This window comes from Helianthus annuus, chromosome 5, assembly GCF_002127325.2.
Source record: "Helianthus annuus cultivar XRQ/B chromosome 5, HanXRQr2.0-SUNRISE, whole genome shotgun sequence".
NCBI classification, from domain to species: Eukaryota; Viridiplantae; Streptophyta; class Magnoliopsida; order Asterales; family Asteraceae; genus Helianthus; species Helianthus annuus.
The window spans coordinates 167,988,211-167,997,433 of record NC_035437.2 but is presented as its reverse complement, the minus strand read 5'-3'; positions in this window follow the sequence as shown (position 1 = coordinate 167,997,433).

Genomic DNA, 9,223 nt, shown 5'->3' with positions numbered 1-9,223 from the left:
CTTGATTGTCAAGAACTCTTACGATCAATCTTGGATCCCGAGACGACTCACACACTCTATGATGGACAATGGATGATGGTGGTGGATGATGGTGTTATGGTGGTGATGGGTGGTGGATGAAGTGTGAGAGAGGTGGTGTGCCAAGGGATGAGAGAGAATGAAACCAAGCTCCTCTATTTATAGGCTGAACAGAACGCTGGACACGGCCCCGTGTCCGCTGGACACGGCCCCGTGCCCGTCTGACATTCTCTCTCTTCATTAATTGTAATTGCGAATTACAATTAATGCGCCTGCTGTACTTTCAACACGCCCCCGTGCCCGCTGGGCACGGCCCCGTGGTGAGCAATGGAAGCTTCTACTAGTTTGTCTTTTCTGCTGCTTCCTGGGCACGCCCCCGTGTTCGCTGGACACGGGGCGTGTTCAGACTTCTGTTCTCTTCTCTTCGTCTTGGGAGATGCCGTTGAGGGTCCGGGCAGTTTACTTTTGTTCCTTTTCTTGTATTTATGGTAGAATTAGTGGTCTTTTTGCTTCTTTTGTGATTTTGAGCTCATTTCATCCTGAAAATACAAAAGGAAGACAAAAACACTCTTTTTCCAACATTAGTACTTAAAAAGGGTTAGTTTTATGCCTTAATTGATGTGTTTTATATGTTGCATTTTACACACATCATTAACCCTAAACTCTCCCCTATAAATACCACACTAATCCAAACCCTAAACACTTTACAAACCCATCTAAATCTCTCTCAAATCACCAAAAAACGTTGCTACAAATCAGAGTTCGGATAGATTCATCGAGCTTTACGAAAATGGGCATAACTTCTTCATTTCTCATCCGTTTTAGCTCATTCTTTTTCCAGAATGCTTGGCTTGACCTTATCTTCGATTCCATGGGTGTTTCGCAATGAATAAACCCCTGAAACTCCGGCAAATAGGCTTCAAAGTCCACTGTTCAAATTTGTTTCATTAATCTTTATCAATACTTACTTAAACTTGAGTTTAACTCACTCAAACCTATGTCCTAATGCTTACAACCTATCTTATGGTTGGTTAGGCTTAAAACAAGGTTGAGACATGTGAAATCAAAGGTGTAAACCTCACATACTTTTCGTTTTTTTTTTGGGTTTTAACCCACAAGTAATGAACAAGCCTAATGCTTGATGTTTGTGTGATTATAGGACTAGCTTGGGCTATCCTACTTGTAAGTCCACACATTACTTGATGTTTTCCTTAGATTAGTTGTACTAATTCATTCTTTATTGTATGTTCATGACCCTCGTTAGTTGTTTTTACATCAAGTGTAGTGGTGAACACTTAGAGGTACCTAAATGGAAGCTTGTTCTTCCTACCTCCTACATGATTTCCATGATATTTAGAGGTATCTAAATGAGGATCTTAATCTTCTACCTCATGCTTGAAATATTGGACTTAATAATATGTATAAAATATATGTAATATATAAGCACATAATCCAAATAATCGAATCTTAGATGATGAATTAGTGTTCATATGTCCAAGTACTAGATTATATCATCCTATGATAACTTGTTACGATTCTAATGGAACCATGTTCCATGAAACCATATAAACTCCTTGGAGTACATAGTGTCAAGAACAAGTATCATATGTATTAGATGATTATTTTCACATGTTATTCTCATATGTTATTTTCATGTTGTTTTATTCCGAGTCTCGACTCTAAGCATACTTGAACTTTAACCCTTATACATTCGGACTCTAAATCTCTACTCGTCAACAATTGGATAATCGGAAAGCATGCGCAAACTTTGTGTCATACCCCGGCCGCGTATAACATGCAACCGAGGCGGAAACGCCGGGGAGTGTTGTGGACAAAATTAATTGTTTCATAACCATGGAAATTAAAGTTTCATTTTATTTATTAAACACGAGTGTTACATCGTTTCAAAACAGGAAATGCAAAGTTCATAACATAATTAAACTAGTCTATCTTCGTTTTTAGGCTCTAAGGCACAGGTCCGCCCTAGTGTCATGATCATCATCCTATGGAACAGCTCCTGAAAACACATGTGAAAGTAGGTACGTCAGCATAAAAATGCCTGTGAGATACATAGGTTTTGTGAAAATGGGATTCATGACTTGAGTTTAAAGAAATGTTTAATAACAGTCAGTCATGAACCTTGTAATTTGTCTTGCTTTGTAAACCATTTGAAAAACGATAATATCAGATGATATGTATAGATAAGTGCAAGGTTAAACGAGTAACCAAGTAAAATGAGTTGAATAAGATATGTTGTTTGTAAAAAATAATGTCTTGTGAAGAGTATGTTATTTGTGTAAAATGTAATGTGTCTAAACTGAAATGACTTGGATAACGCTACGATATGTAATACTATACAAGCATTTATATATAGGAAGTACCAACGGCGTGTCCACCATGTTTGTATCATATTACATATGCCACGTTACACCAACCATTTACCCCAAACCAACCACCATGTAAATTGTTCATGTATAAACCAAATGTCAAGTGTTATTGTGTAAACCATGTCGAAATGTCTATGTTCAATGTAAACCACCAAGTATGTATATCAATGTCAAAATGTTTATGTTTAATGTAGATCATGTAATGTGTACCCAAAATATATATCTTGTATGGTAAGTGAGATGTATCAACTAAACCATATGTAAAATGCACAAAACAAGGTGTTGAAGTAAAACATGGTTTAAATCAACGTTATGTTTTGTGGAACAATGCATGCTCTACTGATATAAACATTTGTGCGGTATTGTGAAATATGCATACATCCAAGCCTTGAGACTGTGGCGATAAACCCTTAAACAAATTAAAGGTTTATCTAATTTATGTATATCGAATTCGGTCATTCCTTCCAATCCGAACAAACCCAGGATTTCAGGAACGGGAGTTGTCAATTCCTATGGTACCACTACCTACTAACGAACGGCGTAGCTAATGTTAATGAATGTATTGTTCCATGTTAAACAAACCAAATGTCATACCAAAATGAAGGCATGTGATGTAAGCAATTGTACTAAGTATGCACACAATGGGCATAAATAGCATGAAATGTAATGTAAAGCAATGTACTAAGTATGCACACAATGGGCATACATAGCATGAAATGTAATGTGAAACAATGTACTAAGTACGCACACAATGGGCATACACAGCATGAAATGTAATGTAAAGCAATGTACTAAGTACGCACACAATGGGCATACATAGCATGAAATGTAGTGTAAAACAATGTACTAAGTACGCACACAATGGGCATACATAGCATGAAATGTAGTGTAAAACAATGTACTAAGTACGCACACAATGGGCATACACAGCATGAAATGTAATGTAATCATGTACTATAATGTACTAACGAACATAGCAGGTATATGATGTGAAAACATGGAAAGCATGAAAGTAACAAGTAGGCACATGTGTTTCACCCCAAAACAGTTTGAAAAACAGTAAAAGAGGGGTTCAATATACTCACCTGAGATTGCTTTGAATTCCTTGTGTAATAATCACACAATGCTAGAGATCACGGAATATCAAACGGCACCTAATAGGTAGCTATATCAATATACCGGACCAAAATCGAAGGATCGGATAGTATGCGGGTTCGTAAACCAAACGAGTATGGAGACTCGTGAAATATGGTTTAACAAAGCCTACATACTTGTAACACCTCGAAAATTTACGTCCAATGATGTATTGACACGTGTCATAGACTTTGCATATGCAAAAACAAACTTTAGAGGGACTAAAGTTGACAAACGGTGGAAACTATGGAACGTAAGGGTCCAAAGTGTCAACAATGGATAAATAGACTCTATAATAACCCTACATAATGTTTATAACCTTAAACGGATGGATCATGGATCATACGAAGCGGAAATTGCACAAAAGTGAGGAATTACAAACTATAGGGGCTAAAAGTGTCAACATGTTGAATTTATACCTCTGAGTGAACTTTTGGCAGACCCGAAGCTTTGTGATGCTAAAATATACTCACTAGAATATGTGGTAAAAATTTCATGAAGTTTCGTTATCGTATGAGAAAGTTATGGCCAAAACCGTACTTGAGGGGTTAAAAGCGTCAACGTCGAATTTCATGGCTTTTCGGGTGAGCGCAAAGTTATCCGAGGACATTACCATGTTGGTAAATGTCCCAAGGTACTTAAAAACCAGATTTGAAAATCTCTGTAACCTCCTCGTATCGTGACGATCTTCTCCTAAGATTTCCTTGTTTACCCTAAGAGGCAGGTAGAATTAAGATTTATATCCCATTTAAGGCCGTATTATTATGAACTCTCCAAGATGGCTGGTACCATCACTGGATGAATCGAACCCTGATTTACTAAGTTTTAAGATAGAGGATTCATATAGCCTAACTCGATATCCTGATATTTGATTCGGTTAAGTAAGAAAGACGGTTCATTTGCTTATACATTTGATTACCGCAACCCTAATTAGGCAACAATTAAGAAATTCTATCAGTTGCCCAGGATCGTCGATTTGTTCGACTAACTGAAGGGATTAGCTATTTCCTTAAAATTAGCTTTAAGCAGTGGTTCGAATAACCACCTCACCTTATGATAAGATTTTCGATAAAAGTGGATATAAATGTCAAGGCTGCTCCTTGGGAGACCTTGTATAGATAAGATATTAAACATCTATTGCTAGACAGAAAATTGGTAAGTCCAATTATCAGGATCTAAAAGTTGCCTTGGAAACAACGAATAAGATCGAGCAAATCCATAGCCATCTATAAGTTGCCAGTATTCGGCAGAGAATCAAGGATTCATGTAAATAGCAAACCTCCTAAGTTCTTGTTAAGAAATAAGGTTCAACAATAGATATCACCCTGGAAAGGTGTGCCAATCTGTTAATTGTCAGGCTAGTAAGCTCTGAATATATAAAACCATTCGAAGTAATCGAATATATATAAAGATCAAATAACTTATGAGCTAAAACCTATTTAAGGAGCTTGGTGGAGCTCGCAATGTATTACACCCTAAGGATGAAGGGATATGTTTCGCCAATAAGTCAAGAAGCACTATCACATAACGGTTGGAAGACTTGTGATATAATGATAAACCCATATCGAATGCGGAGCCAAGGCGCAAAGATTTTCACGTCAAAGTAGGTGGAAAAGTGTTACTTAAGGTATCGCCCTGGAAGGAGGTGATGCGATTTGGTAAGAAAGGCAAGCTAAGCCCGAGATACAAAGGACCTTTCGAGATTTGTCGAACGTGTCGGGTCAGTCGCTTATAAGTTGAACTTGCCTGAAGAACTTAGCGCTATTCATAATGTGTTCCACATCTGTAATTTGAAGAAGTGTTTCGCTGACGAATCACTGGATATACCGCACACAGATATGCACATAGATGAGAGTTTGAAGTTCGTGGAAAAACCTTTGTCGATTGAGGATCGACAGGTGAAGAAGGTTCGAAGGAAGCACGTGCCTATTGTTATGGTCAAATGGGATGCCCGTAGAGGTCCCGAATACACGTGGGAAGTGGAATCCACAATGAAAGAGAAATATCCACATTTGTTTCAGTAAATCTCGAGTTTGAGATTTCTTTTAAGGGGGTGAGGATGTAACACCTCGAAAATTTACGTCCAATGATGTATTGACACGTGTCATAGACTTTGCATATGCAAAAACAAACTTTAGAGGGACTAAAGTTGACAAACGGTGGAAACTATGGAACGTAAGGGTCCAAAGTGTCAACAATGGATAAATAGACTCTATAATAACCCTACATAATGTTTATAACCTTAAACGGATGGATCATGGATCATACGAAGCGGAAATTGCACAAAAGTGAGGAATTACAAACTATAGGGGCTAAAAGTGTCAACATGTTGAATTTATACCTCTGAGTGAACTTTTGGCAGACCCGAAGCTTTGTGATGCTAAAATATACTCACTAGAATATGTGGTAAAAATTTCATGAAGTTTCGTTATCGTATGAGAAAGTTATGGCCAAAACCGTACTTGAGGGGTTAAAAGCGTCAACGTCGAATTTCATGGCTTTTCGGGTGAGCGCAAAGTTATCCGAGGACATTACCATGTTGGTAAATGTCCCAAGGTACTTAAAAACCAGATTTGAGGGTTTACGAGTCAAAATAAATAGCCGAAACCGCGCGTGCAAAGACAGGGACCAAAGCTGCCATTTTTAATCCAAGTTTGGCAGCCCAGGTGCAGCTTTTTGCGAATCAGGGGCTGTTTAGTCCATTTTTTTGTGGGAAACAGCTGGGATCACCTCCTAAATGCACCAATGGATGGACATGCAAGTATAGGCACCTGTAGACTCCTTACAACATCTGATTTCCTTTATAAATCAGCTCATTTCTCCATTTTTTTGAGGCACTTGTGATTGTAAACAAGAACACCCAACTATCAAAACTTCACAAGGCTTTTCCAGGAGCAATCTGATCGTCAAGGCAGCCCCTAGTGTTATCTAAGCTTCATTAGGACCTTTGTAAGCATTCATATCATCCTCAAATCCGTTCTAGCATAGATTATTAGTTAAGAGTCAAACCGTTGTTCATATAGTTTGACTTTTCGATTAAACGAGTTTGGCTCTGTCATTTCTCAAATTGAAACCACTTATAAGTTGGTGTTTATGTGGGAAACAAACCCTCAAAGGGTATTCTCTGATTCCCACTCTAAGCATGCTATTTGTCGAGTCAAAGATGTTCTTAAAAAGTCAACAGAAATCGTTTTTGCGAAATATAGCATAAATGGTAATGTAGATGACATGCAATCAGTTTGATCATCAAAAATAACTTATAATGAATAAAAAAAATGTGATTTAGCATAATCAACTCGACAATCATTAGTATAAACTCGGATCGGAACCGAAAGTCTTGTAAAACGACTTTTTCGTTGACTCTCGATTCGGATCCATGCATGCATGTTTGAGATCTGTATTAGAGTTTATTTTTGACCATTTTTATTTTAGTTTAACTCTCTGGAATTTTTGCATCTTGAGTCTATGCTTAACCAATGTATATGCATGTTTCCGATTATGCTTAAAAGTTGACTATTTTGCCCTTTTTGATATAAAACGTGATTTTTGGAAAAGTGAAAGAGTAGAAATCTTTATTATTAATTTATAAACTTGCACCGAAAATTTGAGATCAGTTGGTGGTCCAGATTTTGAGTTATGGCCGATAGCGTAAAACTATATCTTTATGTTAAATAAACAGCGCATTTAGCGTATAACCTATTTCAGGCCACTTTTCGATATAAAACTTTTTACCCACTGATGTTATATAATATTCTGGGATTTTTGAAGATTTTTATTTAATTTTTGGCTGATCGGATCATACGTCGCTAAGTCGATTCGGTTAATGCCGGTTTTGACCGTTTAAGCCATAAAATGAGTTTTATACATTCTTTTGACCCCAAACCTTTTTCTACTGATTTTATTTGTTAAATAAATTATTTTGGGCATTCTGGAAATATAAAAATCTCAGCTTTCTTTTAAAAACCCGGAAACGGCTCTAAATCGCATTTTTAGCGTTTTTAGCGCATTGTAAGCTTTATACTCATATTAAACATATAAGACTCATACCTACTGATGTATTTAGCATATTTTCATATAATAACAGTAAGTATAAGATTTTGAACTCAGATTTCCAGTTTTGTCGTTTTTAGCCCTTGTGAAATTACTAAAATACCCCTATGGTGCATAGTTTGATTTTAAATGATAAGTTTTGTCTACGGGTCATACCCTACTGTTATAATATGGCAAATTAAGTATATTTACTGTATAAATCAGACCTGTAACTCAGATTACCAAATTGACTCTTTCATAATCTTTTAAATGACCAAAATGCCCTTATGAGGCGTAAATTGAGTTTAAATACATTTGGGGCATAATAGGACATAACTTGCTGATATTATATCATATTTAAAGCATATTATCTCAGGGAACTTGCATATGACTCTTTTGGTTACCCGTAACGCCCTTTTTGCGTTCGGTTCGGTTTACGTAACTAGTTTGCGTAAATTGACCGAAACGGGTCAAACGTTATCATTTTTATCTCAAAATCCAGAATGTATTTAGTATACCCATATTATACAAGTATTCAAACTTGTCGGGTCTAAATCACATTCTATCCGGTCTTTCGCTTAATCGTGCGTCTTAGCCGTATATTTCTTTGAGACTAACCGGTCTAAGCTTAGGCTTAATTAAAGACCCGTTAGCAGTCTAATTGGTTATTTATACCATTATTCCAGAATAGAGCCTTCCGGTAAATTGTACCTACGCTTACTTAAGTGAATACGGCTGAGTTATTATTCTTGCTATTTAAGACAGGAGCTAGCTCAGGTAAATACTTTTAACTTATTTTCCCTTATACGGGCTTGGGATACGGTATTATAAAAATACCGCTTGGTCGGGTGTAGAAACTGTTTAATCGGAGATGATTAAATTGCATAATCCCGTTTTAATCTGTGTTGATTGATAACAAATAACATTGGGGGTTAATGACCGTGTCCTGGATATCCTTGGCTCATTTTAAAAAGTGAATGGCCACGACGTAAGCACAAGGTGTAGGCAAAACACCTCCTGTTGCATATGTATAACGTATACTCACTCGTGAGAGTATCTTCTTGTGAGATTATATTTGTGGTGTGTCGATTAATCTTGTCCGGCTTGTATTGTATAATCACCGGCCCTAAATGTTGGACAACCATGTAAATCGGATACAAGATTTTTATTAATAAAATTGTCCCAAGTATAAAGATTAATTTTGCCTCTGTGCATTTTAATCAATGTGTCAAGATATTTTGTGCCGTTTGCACTCGAATCACTTTTCAAACTCTTTTTCCAAATTGAGTCAGTTAATTGTATTTACCAGTGTAAACTGACGTATTTTCCAAAAGGTTAAGTGGCAGGTACTATGCGTAATTGGCTGGGAGCTCGGGGCGTCACTAGGGAATCTTGCAAGTTCTAGATGCCTAAAGCCTATTGAACAGTTTTCTTCTATTGATCCGCCTGTGGATCCTTTACCTTCCGTTGTAATACTTTGACATTACTTATATTCGGAATGTAATATACTTATCTTTTGCTTCCGCTGTGCATTTATATATTGTGTTGTTTGTCTATGATGATGCCAACTACGTCACTATACTCCCCACCGGGCCCACCAGTGACACGTGGAAAATTGGGGTGTGACAGGTTGGTATCAGAGCCAACATTGAGTG